At 40.0% G+C, this 16706-nt stretch overlaps 1 protein-coding gene across 11 annotated transcripts in view; it reads right to left on the reverse strand.

The window, feature by feature from the left end:
* Nucleotides 1-16706, reverse strand: part of LOC112966099 (transmembrane protein 263-like) — a 209263-nt gene that overhangs the window by 176449 nt on the left and 16108 nt on the right. Inside the window, exon 2 of one of the 11 annotated variants that reach the window (XM_026065830.1) lies at nucleotides 709-815. The exons of the other annotated variants lie outside the window; for them this stretch is intronic. The gene's annotated coding sequence lies outside the window, so the exon portion shown is untranslated. The remainder of the gene's footprint in view (nucleotides 1-708; nucleotides 816-16706) is intronic. 11 annotated transcript variants of the gene reach the window in all.

The following is a 16706-nucleotide window of genomic DNA, read 5'->3' on the forward strand; positions in this document are numbered from 1 at the left end:
AAAAAATAAAAAATAAAAAATAAAAAATAAAAAATAAAAAATAAAAAATAAAAAATAAAAAATAAAAAATAAAAAATAAAAAATAAAAAATAAAATAGCTGGTATTACAGGGACCCTATTAAAAAGGCAACAGGAACTTCTGTAATGGCTATCCCTCTTGGCCCTTTGAAGTCATTCTTTTTGGCTTTTACACAATTAAAAAAGCTTCAGTAATGTTGGAACATCTACCAGCTCTACAGCCTCCTTATTTATTAAAAAGTGCACAGATTCTGCAACCTAGAGTAACATTAACAGGGGTTGTCACAGGTCAACAAACAGTTATGAAAGCAAAAAGGCAATGATAGATTATGTTTTGGAAGTGAAAGGAGGTAAGAATCACTAAAAATAAAGGAGAAAAAAAAAAATCAGAATTCCAGTAGCAGCAAGTGGTAAGAAGAAACTAAACCAGCCTACCCTGCAAGCACCCTCATTTCTCTCCTGCAACTACCAAAGATTTTATCATGCAGCTGTCAAATATCAAGACACTGTTTATCATGGAACAGGCAAGTGCAAAATTCTGTGCCATAGTTTTCATAATCTGTAATGGTATATTTATACAAATAAAGAGAAGCTCTCATATAATTAAATAGAAATGCAAAAAATCATAGGTAATGGAGAAGCTCGATTTATTTTGATAATAAAGTCCAGTATATTTGATGGCATTCCCACCTTGAGTTTGCAGTGTGCCAGAGTTTTCTATTTTTAATAGCTTCACAGCAGAAATGGACAGGGAGGAGCCAGCAGTCTCAGGAGAAGCGTTTGAGACTTACCCAGTTCTGCGACATTAACATAAAAAACAGTTTTGGTTTGGTGAGATAAATGCAGCAATAAGATAGGTCTTTTTCAAAGAGATAACCAGTTACATTTAAAATATCTGTCATTAGAGATAAAAACTCCTGGAGATGAAAGCAGACAACACATGGGTTTTGCTTCAAGTCGTCTGAGGGCTTCATCGGTTTCCCCATATTGACTTATATTCAGCTATCATCAAGGTCTCCTTTGCAACCAGCCAGGCCACAGTCTGGTGAGAAAGGGGAGATCCTACAGCCAGGCAAATATAGTAGTGTTTACTGTATTTGACTGTACTCTTTCACCCAAAGACCTGTAAAGTGCTTTACAATTAAAGTGCATCTCAAAACAGTTACACTATGCAGTTACCATTTGCCATCTTGGAAAAGGGGAAAGGGAAAATATCAACATATGATTTACTCATTTCAACTTGTTAAAACAGCAACAAAGCCCCTCTATTTTGTTGACCTTTCAGAAAAAGCAGAAAAACTTTGGCAGAGACCACAGGTTTTTTAATAGCAGGTTTACAAGACAGCACCATGCCCAAAGACCCATCAGTGAAGAAACAGATATCAAGCAAATTCCATGTTCAAAATGAGCTAGAACAGAACTCTGATGCATTTCTGGAGTGAGGACTCCCTGCACAGCTACACAAGCCTCCTATACAAAAACCCTGCACCTCTACCTACTAACAGAAAGAAAAGCTTGAACTGCAAGATTGCATTGGCAGAAATGGCTTGTATAAAAACTTTCCAAAGTATCCGTGCGCTGAAACTGCAACTCAAGCATAGGGGCTAAAGTTAGTACTGAAAAGTATGTTACTCCACTGAGGCCAATGTCTTCATGCTTGCCTTACTCCTCTCTTCATTTAGGGATGCTCTGCCATCACGATTATATCCAACATATAATTCCTTCCCATATTTCCCATTCTTGCCCCAAAGCCATCCAGGAGGAAAAAATAGTTTTGAGAACTGATCTGTCTGCCCCAGTACCTTTGAAACAAAAGCTGAATGTAACTATCCCTACGGGTGGGGATGACCCTTCTAAAGGGTTTGCCATTACTTCTTTTAAGGACATAAATGTGATAAGACAGCCATACCAAACAAATTCAGTGTAAGAGAATGACGACAGCTGAAGAAGCTACATACAAAAGGAACGTATCTGCAAGCAAAATAGCTGTAAAGTGCAAAGATCTGTATGTGCAGAAACAGCACGGGGGTGGTGGGGGAGTGAGGGGATGTATTTCTTCACTGTTTGAAAGAATTCAAAGGCAGAGGGGTGGGAAACAAAGCCATAGTTAACCCTTCTCCTTGTGATTTGAGAAGATACCATACAGTACAGGGAATTCATGGCTCAGTTTCATACAATTTGGTGACCTTCCTCCCTGCCCTACTATTACACATACATCATGTGCATGTTAAAGTGCAAGACGGAAAATATTTCTTCAGCCAACTTTGTGGCTGATGGCCCTCTGCTCCTGTCAATGTGGCAAATGGAGTCTACCATAGCATACTCATCTGTATTGAGAAACTACTCCTGTCCATCAGTCTCAGAACAGAAGAGGTACAAAATCCATTCCCATGATGAATAAATCAGTTAAATAAGGTCAGGATGTCTCTAATGTCTGCTGGGGACCAACATCACTTAAGGTCACTACATTCTTGTTGAAATCTTGACCAGAGTCAGTTTACCTCTCTTTCTTCCCTTCCTGTATTTCTTCCCTCCCTTCCGTAAAGTCACTCAGCTTTGCAAGCATTTAGTGCTTTACTTTTTGACATCATATTGTTTTCTCTGACAAAGTGATGTATCTTGCCATGTTACAATGGAGACAGCTTTAAGTCCAAATAGCGTCCATTCCAAACTTAGCACTGGATATGGAAAAATATATAGGGTTGGAGGTTTTTTGTTTTGTTTTCTTTTAATGACTCAAACTCCCAGTTGTCCAACAAGAGATTTATATCTGCATCTGAAAGGAAAAATATTACCACAATTTTTAGAAATAGAAGCTAAAGATGCAGTTAAAAGTTGCTGTGCAATTCAAAGACTATCCTTCCCCTATTTGTCAGTTGTAACTGCCCGAATATATCCTACATACTCCAAGTAGGGTTGGAGACTGTTTTCCTGTTAACTTTTTACTGATCTGGTTTCCAGTGTGGCAAAGAGATGTAATACAGCACAGGTTACTGAGAACAAGAGCTTGCTCAGAACAAACTGCAGGTGGGGGAGAGTGTGCTTCTCTGAACTGAAAGCTTTCTCATGATCTCACACCAAACCTGTGACTACTAACAGACTACAAGGTCCTTCTGAGAGGTTATCAGACTCGGAGAGAACCCTCCTTAACTCCATTTGATGTTCTGAATTCTCTTCTGCTGCAGGAAGAGGGAGAAGTCAGGTGAAAAAATGTTCTGTTCTTTTACTCTGAAAATACCTTTTAGACAACAGTTCACTTGTTCCTGCTGTTTTCCCTTTATTCCAGTCACACTCCATGACCTATAAGGATACAATTTGTTCCTCTGGAAAAGATCACACCAAACAAAAGGACTAAGATCAATTTGGTAATTAGCAGATACATTTGGAGAAGTCTTCTACTGCACCTGCCTCAAAGGAAAAGGAGAACAGATGTTTGTTTTCAGGAAAGACAACAGCTTTCATAATGACTACTTCCCCCTTCCCCAAAATTCTTTCAGTCTAACAGATTCTCACAGTCAGTAACCAATCAAGGGCCACTACGCTTTAGGAATGAATCAGTGGACAATTTGGAAAAAAAACCTAAGTGAAATTGAAAGTGTCCACCGAATCAGCAGCGTGGTCATTACACTGTGAAGCGGACTTCAGCTTCAGAGATGGTCTGAAAATAAACCCAAGGGTTACAAAGATTTCCATGGCTAGTGTGCATGCTACAGTTTTCACTTCCTCAGATATTTATTACCCTTAAACCTAATTCCCTGTCCAGACACACCTCCTTTAAAAGATAGCCTACTGCTGACTGGGAAATCAGGGATGGTTTGCACACCTTTTGTGGGGAGGGAAATCAGGAAGTCTTACAATAAGGAAAAGAATGAGAAGGGAACTAGAGGGGAAAGAAGCTTTACCATCTCTTCAAGTTTTATTTTTGAAATGAATTAATTATAGAATAAGAAAACCTGGACACATTCTTAATGTCCTGGAATTTAAACTCATGGAAGCAGCAAATGTAAGCCTCATGATATTAAAAAAAAATTAATGCCATTCTATCATTCTAATCATATCTGCCAGCACAGGTTTAAGCAAATCTTCAGTATTCCGATTAACGTCTATTTTAGCCCTTGGCAGCCCTCTACTGGACTGTCTGCAGCAACACCACAGCAATCAAAGTTTACAAGCAGAAGAAGAGTGGAAAAACCCCATTGCTGGATAGCTTTTTCATTCGGGATCTCAGTGAACACATTGTCAAAAGGTGCCAATAACTGCTAAAAAGAACACGAGCTCACACCAAAAAGATTACCTCCCAGAATTCTGCTTGAGGAACGCAACTGTAATTTGCCATTTGCTGTCCCTAAATTTTGTCAGGAGTATTCTGTCCTCATAGGACAGTTGAAAAAAAATGTTTAAAAGTGAACAGCTGTGAATAGACTGCTGAACTGTAAAGTTGCAGATATCAGATCTGTAGAAAAATTAATAAGGCCTATCTCAACTAATTTCCTAAGGCCAGGCTTTTCAGACTCTTCCCTATGGTGCATTTGCCAGCATGTTTCTCAATTTAGTTTTATATATTTGTTTTTAATAGCACATGTCAGTATGCCGGGCAGTTAACTCATAATGTGTCACACAAAACAAGAACAAGCCTCCCAGTTAATCAAATACCAACAAAATGTCTCATGTCACATTAATGATGCTTGGATCTGAGCCAAGTGGAGTAAGTTTGAAAGTCAAGATCCCTCTGCTTTCCTCACTATCTTAATTAGTGTGCTACGCTGAAGTTGCTGGAAGCATGGACATCAACAGATGTCCTCTTTATACATTATCACAAAGGATCTTTTTAATGACACCTGCAGTTGCACCTCTTCTCCACAAACAAGAAAGTCAGAAGATCCCCACAGCACATACCAGACCCCAAACCTGCCCTTTGGTTCCATATAGGCTCCTGTGCATACTACAGGCTCTCCACAGCAAGACAAAGCATCCTTCAATTTTTGATCTAGGGAATGGTCTAGAAGTTAACTTAAACTGGTTAAGTCCACGCTCCCTTCAGAAAGGGCTGATCCCTTTCTTTGGGCACATTGCTGCTTTTGTGCCAGGACCAAAAATATGCAGCCATGGAGTGGGGCACAGTTGGTATGATGTGACCGCGGCTGAACACAGGATTATTTCTTTCAGTACCTGTGTGGGCAGATATTAGCTTAAAACAACAGCCATACTGCATTTTAAATACAGCTGGATTTGGTTCATCACTGCATTTTAAATGCTTGCAGATCTCACAAGCAAGAGATTTCTTTACGTATTGTAACAGAGATTTTTAGGCAGTATCTAGACTCTGTAAACATGAATCTGCTGCTTTGGTAATCTTTTTCAATGTAAAGATACAAGATCAATAGACTGGCAGCACTCACCCACTTCCCTGATAAAACAAATCAAATATTTTAAGCAAAAACAGCCCCCAAGATGCTAGGAACAAAATACTGCAATAAAGGTAGCATTAACACTGTCAAGCTATAAAAATACAGGCCACACTCCACCAAAGCTGGAGTTGCAATTTGCATTTCCCAGAGCCCCAAGCTTAACATATTGTAATAACATCATGTTAAATCTTTAGTGTTTTGTTCACTAGCTTTTGGAGGGGTGAGTCCTGGGCACTTCATACAATTAGACTCAGCATTTTCCAATACTGAATACATACAACTGGCTGCCTTAACCAAACAGGATGATTTCACATAGTTAGTTAAATTTATTCCAACTTTGTATTCCAAAAAAAAAAAAAAAAAAAAAAAGGCTCTTTCTAGGGGGAAACAAACTAACAAATAATAAAACCCAGAACAATCCCCTCCAAACACACATGCAATTATATATTAAAAAAAAGCTGTTTACATAGGGTATAAACAACAATCTTGGGCTTTGAACTTCTGCATAGGGTGCCAGAACAATGAAAACACTAGAAGCCAATAGCAGTACCAGTTTCTCTCTTACAGCTTTAAACAGTTGAATAGGTATTACAGTAAATGGCTCACACAGCTACATTATAAACTGTTCATCTCCTGACTCTCTTGAAAGCCTCTCACTCGTTCCAAGAATCAGGTTTCAGTTGCTGGAAAATAAAATCTGTTACAGTTCAAGACTATTAATCCATTCTTTCTATTGTAAGAAGATTCCAAGCCATTATTTTAAAAAACCCAGATCTGAAAACCCTCTCAAACCACAGAAATATCATGGCCAATTTTTTTTTAATCATTAATTGCCAACTTAATATTTTATGAGGAAAAAAAAACTGTTATTTCCTTTTGGATATGATGTTAAAAAAGACATTTTTTCACAATATAAGACCCCAAAATATAAAGTCACCTAAAATGCTTGCAGCAGGGGTATCTTACTGAATATTACACACTTCAGGCAATAACTGAAAACGTAAAGTATATTAGGGCACAAGGAGGGCATAGCAAACCAGACAGAAGTAAAAACGAAACTTAGCCTTAGCTAAACTCTTTCTGACCAGGCAAAAGTCAGCTGGAAAGAAAAAGAGGACAGGTCCCCGCAAATATGCCAAATATGTCTGTTACAATGGTGTGACAATCCTCCATACATCACAGGGAATGTGCATTTCCCTTCACTGTGATCAGGAAAAAAAAAATTAAAAAAGAAAATCAAATGAACAAAAGTTCATCCTTAAACTCATCCTTCAATTTAGAAACAGCTTTCAAAATTAACCCACCCACAAATTTGCCCACCACTGAATGGGGCAGGGGCCCTGGTGATGAAGGATACAGAGAAGGCAGAGTTACTGAATGCTGCCTTTACTTCAGTCTTTACTGGTCAGGCCAGCCCTCAGGAGCCCCAGATCCTGGAGGCAAGAGAGAAAGTCTGGAGGAAGGAAGACTTTCCCTTGGTCGAGGAGGATCGGGTTAGAGATCATTTAGGCAAACTTGACACCCACAAATTGGGCCCTGATGGGATGCACCCACGAGTGCTGAGGGAGCTGGCGGATGTCATTGCTAGGCCACTCTCCATCAGCTTTGAAAGGTCATGGAGGACAGGAGAGGTGCCTGAGGACTGGAAGAAAGCCAATGTCACCCCAGTCTTCAAAAAGGGCAAGAAGGAGGACCCAGGGAACTACAGGCCAGGCAGCCTCACCTCCATCCCTGGAAAGGTGACGGAGCAGCTCATCCTGGATGCCATCTCCAAGCATGTGGAGGACAAGAAGGTGATCAGGAGTAGTCAGCATGGCTTCACCAAGGGGAAATCATGCTTAAGCAGTCTGACAGCCTTCTATGATGGAATGACTGGCTGGGTGGATGAGGGGAGAGCAGTGGATGTCATCTACCTTGACTTCAGCAAGGCTTTCGACACTGTCTCCCATAACATCTTCATAGACAAGCTCAGGAAGTGTGGGTTAGATGAGCGGACAGTGAGGTGGACTGAGAACTGGCTGAATGGCAGAGCTCAGAGAGTTGTGATCAGTGGCACAGAGCCTAGTTGGAGGCCTGTAGCTAGCGGTGTCCCCCAGGGGTCAGTCCTGGGTCCAGTCTTGTTCAACTTCTTCATCAATGACCTGGATGAAGGCACAGAGTGCACCCTCAGCAAGTTTGCCGACGATACCAAACTGGGAGGAGTGGCCGATACACCAGAGGGCTGTGCTGCCATTCAGAGAGACCTGGACAGGCTGGAGAGGTGGGCAGAGAGGAACCTCATGAAGTTCAACAAAGGCAAGTGCAGGGTCCTGCACCTGGGGAGGAATAACCCCAGGCACCAGTACAGGTTGGGGGTTGACCTGCTGGAAAGCAGCTCTGCGGAGAAGGACCTGGGAGTGCTGGTGGACACCAAGTTAAGCATGAGGCAGCAATGTGCCCTTGTGGCCAAGAAGGCCAATGGTATCCTGGGGTGCATGAGGAAGAGTGTGGCCAGCAGGTCGAGGGAGGTGATCCTCCCCCTCTGCTCAGCCCTGGTGAGGCCACATCTGGAGTACTGYGTCCAGTTCTGGGCTCCCCAGTACAAGAGGGATGTGGCACTACTGGAGCAAGTCCAGCAAAGGGCTACAAACATGATTAGGGGACTGGAACATCTCTCTTATGAGGAAAGACTGAGAGAGCTGGGACTGTTTAGCCTGGAGAAGAGAAGGCTGAGAGGAGATCTTATCAACGTGTACAAATATCTGAAGGGAGGGTGTCAAGAGGATGGGGCCAGACTCTTTTCAGTGGTTCCCAGCAACAGGACGCAAGGCAGCGGGCACAAACTGAAACACAGACAATTCCATCTGAACATGAGGAAAAACTTCTTCACTGTGAGGGTGACAGAGCACTGGAAGAGGTTGTCCAGAGAGGTTGTGGAGTCTCCTTCTCTGGAGATATTCAAAACCTGCCCGGATGCGATCCTGTGGAACGTGCTCTAGGTGACCCTGCTTGAGCAAGGGCTTGGATTAGATGACCTCCAGAGGTCCCTTCCAACCTCAATTCTGTGATTGTGGTAAACAGCTTTGAAAATTAATCCACTCTTCCAAATAAGATTGTTTTTGTGATCCAAAATGATCAGTCCAGGAGAGACAAGACTGATGCAATTGTGCAATTATACTGGCAGACTTTAAAAGTCAAGCAACTAGCTTTGGATCTCCTACAGTAGTCCAGTGTCTTGAATCTGGACCATTTAAGTGAACTGAGACAACAGCAACTGTGCTCAGAGCTGCAGACCAGCTAACTATTCTTAGATCTACAAAAGCTGATGAAAGCAAAATTAAGTGGGAATTGACTCCCATATACAATGAAAAACTACACAGAAAAGAGCAGGTTGTCTTTTAAGCTTTTGTTCATAGAAAGACATCCAAAAGAGGAAGAAGTGGAAGAATTCAGTCACTGGTTGTGCTAACATAAACAGTTCCCTCTTAGGAGATCTTTGCTGGTATCTGCACTTAATCAAACCACCCAATGCCAGGTTCTAAAACCAACCCCCCCCACCCCCCCCAGGAAACAGTAGAAGCATGAAGTACATTTTAGTTTTGCAAGAGATGCCTCTCAATCTCTTCTATGTAAATAGAAATTTCATCAGCGATTCCCAGAAAGAAACTCCTAAACCAGCAGGTATGTCAGATAGGTCAGAGTTCTACCGGCACTTAAAAAGGCTGGTTCATCTGTTTTACGTGCATATCTGTAGGACATGAGAAAGAGGAACTACAACAAGTGCTGCAACAGTCAAGTTTAAGTTGTAAAAGGAAGCAAGCTGTCAAGAAACCCACTCTGGTGATGGTCTTCCTTAAAAAACAAACCAGGCTGATTTTACTAGTTGCTCAAATTGTTCACTAACAGCTGAAATCAAGATAGGCAGTCAGGTTGAGACTACAGATATTTATGAAATATTAACTGGGCATTTCACTCAATTTTGAGGCAGCAATAACAACTTCATGTACCAACCTTATGATTTAATTGCCTGCTATATTGCTTTGATAGTTTAGCAGTTTGAGACATCATGATTGTTAACACACTGGTACAGATTCAATTTCAGTCCTGACCTGGATTTACTGCATTGCTCATTCTTATTTAGTACTTGAGACTGTAGCTATACTAAGTGACATTTGCTTGCCCCTCATACTCCCATTTTATGTCCATTAGTAACAAACACTTTATTTTTCAGCTTTGGAACTGGACTGATAACTATAAGTCTAAAGATGTATTTAAAAGCAGCTGGCTGCACTTCTATATTAATAGTTTTGCCCCTCAAAATGAAGAATACACTGTAAGAATACACTCTTCCTTTCACAACTTCCTATGTTTCTAATTAGTGTACAAATGGTGACAAATGTCTGACACTTCAGTTGGGTAATAAGATATGCTGCTTTCACCCATGAAACAATTCTCACGGTCCTGCAGTCCAAAACCCTATTGCCAGAATAAAACACATTCACTAGTAATTGGTAAAGACGCATCTTTGACAGAGGCTTCCTACTGGCCCTTCACCTTGAAATGTATTTACATTCAGATGATGCACCTTACCTACAGAAACTGTACAAAGGCAAATAGTAAAACTATTGCTGCCCCTATCCTATGCGCAAACACCCTCAAGGAGAACCAGATGGTTATTGACTCACTTCACACCATTATTGTACTAACAAGATCCACTGAGAAGAGGTTTCCCACACTTAAGTTACAAGAATCTTTCTTCTGGAATATGCCGGGCACTTGGAGGCTATTTATGCTGCCATTAACAGCATATGCTGTGCACACACACAGCATTCAGTGACAGAATGATTTGCTGGGCACGGGGTAGGCTAGAGAAAAGGGATGCTGAGCTGTCAAAGTAACATCTCATTATATCATACAAGGATAGTGAAGAGGAAAGAATGGGGCAGAGGAAGAAGTGGAATAAAAACAATTTAAATAGCTTTCATGCTGTTTCTAGGAGACCATGTAATATAGTTGCTGAATGGAAGATGCACAATGTCAGCAGCAGGTATATTGCAGCAGTAATACAGAGGGCTGGAGGAGGGAGGAAAAAAAAGAGGGGTACACACAAATTAGTCAGATATCTTTCCGATTTCAGATTGGCGATTTCCCCCAGGGAACAAAATTAAATAAAGCATGAGGAGGCCAAGATAAACACTGGAGAACTTAAAGGAGAATCTCAGCTTCCACTAAAATAACAATAGTAACAAATGAAACAAAAGGAACAGAAACATGGTATTAAGAGTGGAATCGATGTCAAAGTGTTTGCAACTCTAGCAGAAATACTAAGGCAGACTTCTCATGGAAGATGGAGCTGACATTCCAGGTCATTTCTCTTTGCAGAAAGAAGAACTGTTTTGGCCAACAAAAGAGCATGGCTGCACAGAATCTGCACCTTAAAGAGACAGATGATACTGAAGCATTCTTTTTCAGCTTCAGGCCATTTGGAGAAGTAGATCAAGAAATGTTTTTACGGATGAGAGGACATGCCAGGTACATAAAGTTCCAGCTCTGAAGAAGAGACAGCCTCATCACTAATTTCTCTCTCTGTTTCTTTCTATTTTAAGTTCTCTGACAAGTCCAGTCACCTTTTCACCAAAAAGTCTAACAAGTTATGTATCAGGCAAAGTTTATACATTACTACCACATTTACTGTTTTAATTTTCCAAGCATCTGCTACCTCTAAAAGCTTAAAAAGCTACAATTTGTTTTTTAACAGTCCTCATTTATAAATAGGAACAGTCATTTCTGTTTCAGAGGCAAAGAAAACTACGGTTAAAAAGAAGGCAAAATTACTTGACCAGTACTACACAATAAGTCAACAGTAGAGCTAGGAATAGATTATAGTTGTCCCAATTCCCAGTCTTTTGCTTTAGGTGTAAGACCACAGAACTGCATAGGTGAACCCAGGCCATCGAAGTTGCCAACTGGCTATTAGACAAAAAAAGCAGATCATTTAAAGAGCTCCTGTGTAAAAGAATTTGACTGTTGGATCTCACTGAAGAGAGTGATTTGACCTGGGATAGCATAGTTTTGCACTGCCAAATTCCCAGAGCTTCTTGAAGATATTGGTCTGGTAAACTACATATGTATGTATGCAGTGTAGTATACTAAGTGCTACAGGCAACTTTATTAAAAGTTTCTTTACACCAGAAAAAGCAACAATTTACAGCACAGAGCTTAACACTGTCTGGAAGCAGAGTTGCTATAAATGCGCCATTTTCAAAGGTGTTTTCTTTGCAGTTATTTAGATATGGTCAGTTTGGGGACAAACATAAAGGACAGCTTGCAACAAGAAGGTGGAAAACATGGTGCAGCTTATGTTTGCAGCACTTAAATCTTGGTATGGCACTTACAGCAGCAAACATTTGGCCCAACAACAAAACTATCTCCAAAAGAGACAGTTCTCTGTCAAGAATACTGTAAGTAAACTAATTTGGGAAAATGCCACCAGTTCATCAAAACTGGATCTTTTTATAAAAATATCCCTTCAACAAAGTTACAGACACCTATAGCATGGGCTTGAACTGGATGTCTTGCATCTCAGAGGAAATGCCTAAACAGTTATGCTCTTCTCCACTGGCTTCAAGATTATGCTGTGTTCTTATAAAGCAATGATGCAACAACATCCTAGTATGAAAAGCCTAATTAGTCTCAGAAATTTCAAATAGGGAAATAAGCTTTCACCTCTTCAAATGTATAGCAGTCCCTGAATTGAGACAGCTGTATTTTTTTTGCTCATGAGTTAGATCTGAACAGGTAGTACCACATAGGTAATATACTTGCATCTAAAGTCAATCCGGAATGAGTGATCCATAAAGCTCTCAGACAACTTGGAACAGTAATACCCAAACTGTGGATGAGGAGTCCTAAAGTTTCCCACACAGGCATATAATCTACTTATATCCTGAAGAAGATATAAAACAGCAAAAAAGGCTATATGCCTCCATGGAGACAGATTATAAAAGACAAGATACTATGTTCTAAATTGGTGCAAATCATCTGATTTACAGTAACTATGCGTGCTCTTTACCCACAGCAAATGTAAAACAATTTGAATTAGAAACACCACAGTCATTTGGAAAGCAAATTCCCCAAGATTTGTTATATACTCCAGACCTGATAAGACCTATTGCTTTTTAATAAAATTTTACTCCATAAGGCCCAGTCTCCAATAAAGAAGGAATATCTCTGCTAGGACTGAAGCCTGCAGGAGAGAGTACAGATGGTTCAGACACAAGGTTCATGCTCATTGCCAAACTGGTCATAGTAGGGTAGCCAATAAAATCTGAATGTTTAATACTTAAAGAACTTGGAAGAGAGCAACTGCCTTGTAAAATCCCATGAGCAGCTACTGCTGTTAACCAGTGATGCAGCTTTTCAACTAGACCAGACCAACCAACACTAGGCTTTAACACACTTGATGCTAATTAGCTATGAAATGGCACAAGGAACTATAGCAACATGCCACTATCTGCCAAGGATGCATCCAGAAATGCACAACAGTTAACAATTTGCCTGAGTAAAGTTATTTTTCCCGTAAGTACTGATGTACAGATGGGGAATGTATACAGAGACTTCAGAAATATACTTTAAACACATAGGGATAGTATGTATGATGTGGGGGATGTAGAGGCAGGAGCAAGGTCACAAGGGTTATCAAATAGAGGACATCAGGGTCTAGGTCATTAAGCAGAGGAGATGCTGACTTTTCAGAACAGATCACATTACAGAAGATGTGATCCAATTTCATCACTACCATCTCCCTCTGATGACTCAGGGGTGAAAGACAGAAAAGCAGGGTGGTAACAGTTAACAGTGCTATTAAATGATCAGCAACAGAACTCAAACAAGGAATGGAGAAGCAACATACATAAATATACATTTACACACACACTATGTGTACATATTTACATATATACGCACACACACACTACAGCCGTGCAACAGCAAACATTTGAGATCACACGGTATCTACTTGACTCAAAGTAGCTCAGTGTTCAGACATGCTGCAACCCAGATCAGCAGTGATGAGCCTCTTGTAAAGGCAAAGGTGCTCCATACATTTAAAGCATACTTCCTTCCATCCAGAGATCATTGTCCTTCCTGTTGTATGGTGGTAACTCAGCTGCACACATGGTCTTCTTTATGAAGTGTTAAAGAACACTAGGCTGAGCAGTGCACCAAAAGCTAATTACTCCTGTTCCCCTGCCCCCCCCACCTTTTTTTCTTTTTAGAGATGAAAGAGGATGTTAACAAGATCAAAGAGACAGGGAAGACTGGGTGAGGGGTAGGGAAGGGAAAATGAAAAAAGATGAATTGGACAGATGGATCATGAAGCTAACAGGTAGGAAAGTGCAGGAAGTTAACCTTGTCATATCACAAAGCAGCTTATGGGAAAGGAGTTAACAGGTTTACTTTCTCTTGTTCACTTTAAATACTTTCTCTTGTTCACTTAGATGTGTGCAAGAGATATGTGAAATTCAGATTTTATGCAACCAGAGCCTATTAAAACATTCTTAATGGGGTTGTCTTTTCAAAACCAGGATTGGCCAAGGTTTTAGGCGACTGTGATATTCCCAAGTACGCAGCGCCCTCATGTGTCCACGGGTGAACTACTTAACAATTCTTTTAAACAGAATTTGGAGAAAGTATTTGCTCTCAACTTTTTGTAAGATTCAGTTCTGCAGATATGACAAACCTCTTCATTTACTGCTGCAGTCTTGGTCTCCACTGACCAGCTGTTGCTTTGCACAGTTTGCATCTTTCTCCACTTCATTGCAAGAAAGAGTACAGCACATCAGTGCCATTGACAATAATGCATCTTCATTATAAATAAAAAACCCTTTTGACATCTAATGTCACTTACAGTATATCAGCTGTAATTTTTTACTCATTTACTCTGTTGACTTATTTTAATATCAAAAGTTAACTTTGACAGCAGATAAAACAAATGAATTTAGGTTACATACAAATACTGCTAACTTCTAATTTGGTTACCTTTCTGGGATTTCCTAGCTAATTCCCCACCCCCTTTTTAAAAAATAAAAAATAAAAAAAAACTTTCTCCTCTCAAATACTGGCAGGCTGCCAGACAGCACCAAAAAGCAAAGTTTGCTATACTATACCACTTATTACCCTCATGTATGCTTATTCAAGATAGTTATATACATAATGAAGTTGTTAAATTATTGGGTTTTTTTGTAGAAGACCGTACTGCAATACTAGTCAGTAGCATGACAATCCCTGAAAGGCAACCTTTTATTTTACTGCAATATTTATATAGCTTCTAATTCTAATGACTGCTTCTAATTCTCCTCCTTTCAGGAGGAGAGTAAATACACAGTACAAGCCAGAAACTGAAGTCCCCATGATGCAATCTGGTGAAATAGTGGATTGTGTAAAAAGAACAGAGACTCTGGAGAGCTTTCCATCCCTTATGTGCTCATTACCACAGGGCAATCCAACATAGTCTCCAATCCATAGATCCCAGGAAACAAGAGTGTTGCACTTCAGACAACATGATTTATTTCAAAGCATTTGGTTCAACCAGGAAAGCACTATCAAGAGAAACCAGAATGCAGTAAAAGGTAACAAGAAGATGGTGCTTAATGGCATTTCCTATTAAAAGGACTTCAGAAATCTATTTCTGTCATGGGCTATTTGTAATCACTCCTGCAACTATATAATCTTCATAATAATTCCAGTTGGTCTGTGTTGGTAGACAGCAGACTAAGTAAGATTCCCACTAGTCAGTGCCACTAATACACAGAGCCAGCTGTAATTTCAGCATAATCCTCAAGGCTCTCTATCTAGAATAATTTTTCCACCTCTTCCTTCCAAGAAAGATCTAATGTCAGTGCTGCTCTCAATATCCCTCCTATTTTGCTACTCTTGATAACATTGCAAATCAAAAAAGTAGGGACTGAGCTCAGAATTTAAAAGAACTGACAGTATCTACTGCTTAATCAGATCATCTTAACTGTTAACAGTTCTTTTTTCTTTTTCTTAACACTAACAAAATAGGCACATCCAGAAACAGTTTCTCACAGACCTCCCAACAATTCACACAAGCAGAATATTAACACTGACATTTTTCATCATCCTTCAACCCAGCAGCATTACAGGCAGAGTACTTGGGTTTGCCAAAGTTGTAGGTCACATTAAGAAAAACCCTTCTGATTAAGAAATTCCACAGTTCAAAATCTAAGTCTATTCTCGGTAAACTGATGAGAAGATGATCTCCCATGTTTTACATTTCAGGATTTGATTTCTAGGCTCACGTAATCACCAGCTCAGCCCAGTGACCAGAATGCTTACCTCAACAATGCATTGCCATTGCATACTGACTTGGCTTGACTATTATTTACAAAGAAAGGAATCAGAATTATATGCTGTATGTATATATACAGTAATTCCTGAATCTTCCACGTGTATTTCTGCTTTTCACTTACCTCTATATACTGTAATTGCCAATAAAGAATCAGAGTATATGAAATGGCAGAGCAGGAAATTAGAACTTAATGAGAAAACTCTAACAGAATGCTGAACAAGAAGGGAAGGAACGGCAAATACATAAAACAGCCTGTTTGGTTCATATTCCCTTTAAGAATGGCTGTCAGTATAAAAGCTATACCAAGAATAGATTCTTCTCTTAAAGGAAAAATATAAAACACGTTTATGTTCCCCAGTGACATGACATGGTATTTTAATAGCAAGTTGCTAATAAGAATCTCAGCACTCTGGGTTGTTTAAAACATCCAAAGAGATTATGAGTAATTGTGTTTTAAAAGTCACTGAATTGGAGACAAAGCTCAAAGTGTATCACACTGCAATGTTAGTAGCTTCTATTCAGGAGAAAGCAACACCTATTTCGTTGCATATATACAATGTCTGCAACATTTGCACAGTGGGGGGAAAGAATTGTTCCCATTATAAATCCAGAGCATGTCACTGCAAATAAGGTTTTTAATTAAAATTGGCATTGCTGAGCCTCCTGCTGACAGCCTCTCACTACCTCCTTCTCAGATGGCTAAACCAGCTTCCAAGAGATATGGCAGAAAGAAACAAAATCGCTAGCATGCCTGGGTTTGACAAGTCTCTGCTGGGGACAATTTCAATAGCAGGGTACTGCAGAGAGGGGCAAGGACAGAAAGTAGATGACTATTTAGGAAATCTTCCCTAATGATTGCTCAGAACATCACAAACAAGACAGCACAGGTGGTGTTTTATTCCTAGGCCTGCAGACAGGATGATCAGGCA

This window comes from Apteryx rowi, unplaced genomic scaffold, assembly GCF_003343035.1.
Source record: "Apteryx rowi isolate R43461 unplaced genomic scaffold, aptRow1 scaffold_232, whole genome shotgun sequence".
Classification (NCBI taxonomy): Eukaryota; Metazoa; Chordata; class Aves; order Apterygiformes; family Apterygidae; genus Apteryx; species Apteryx rowi.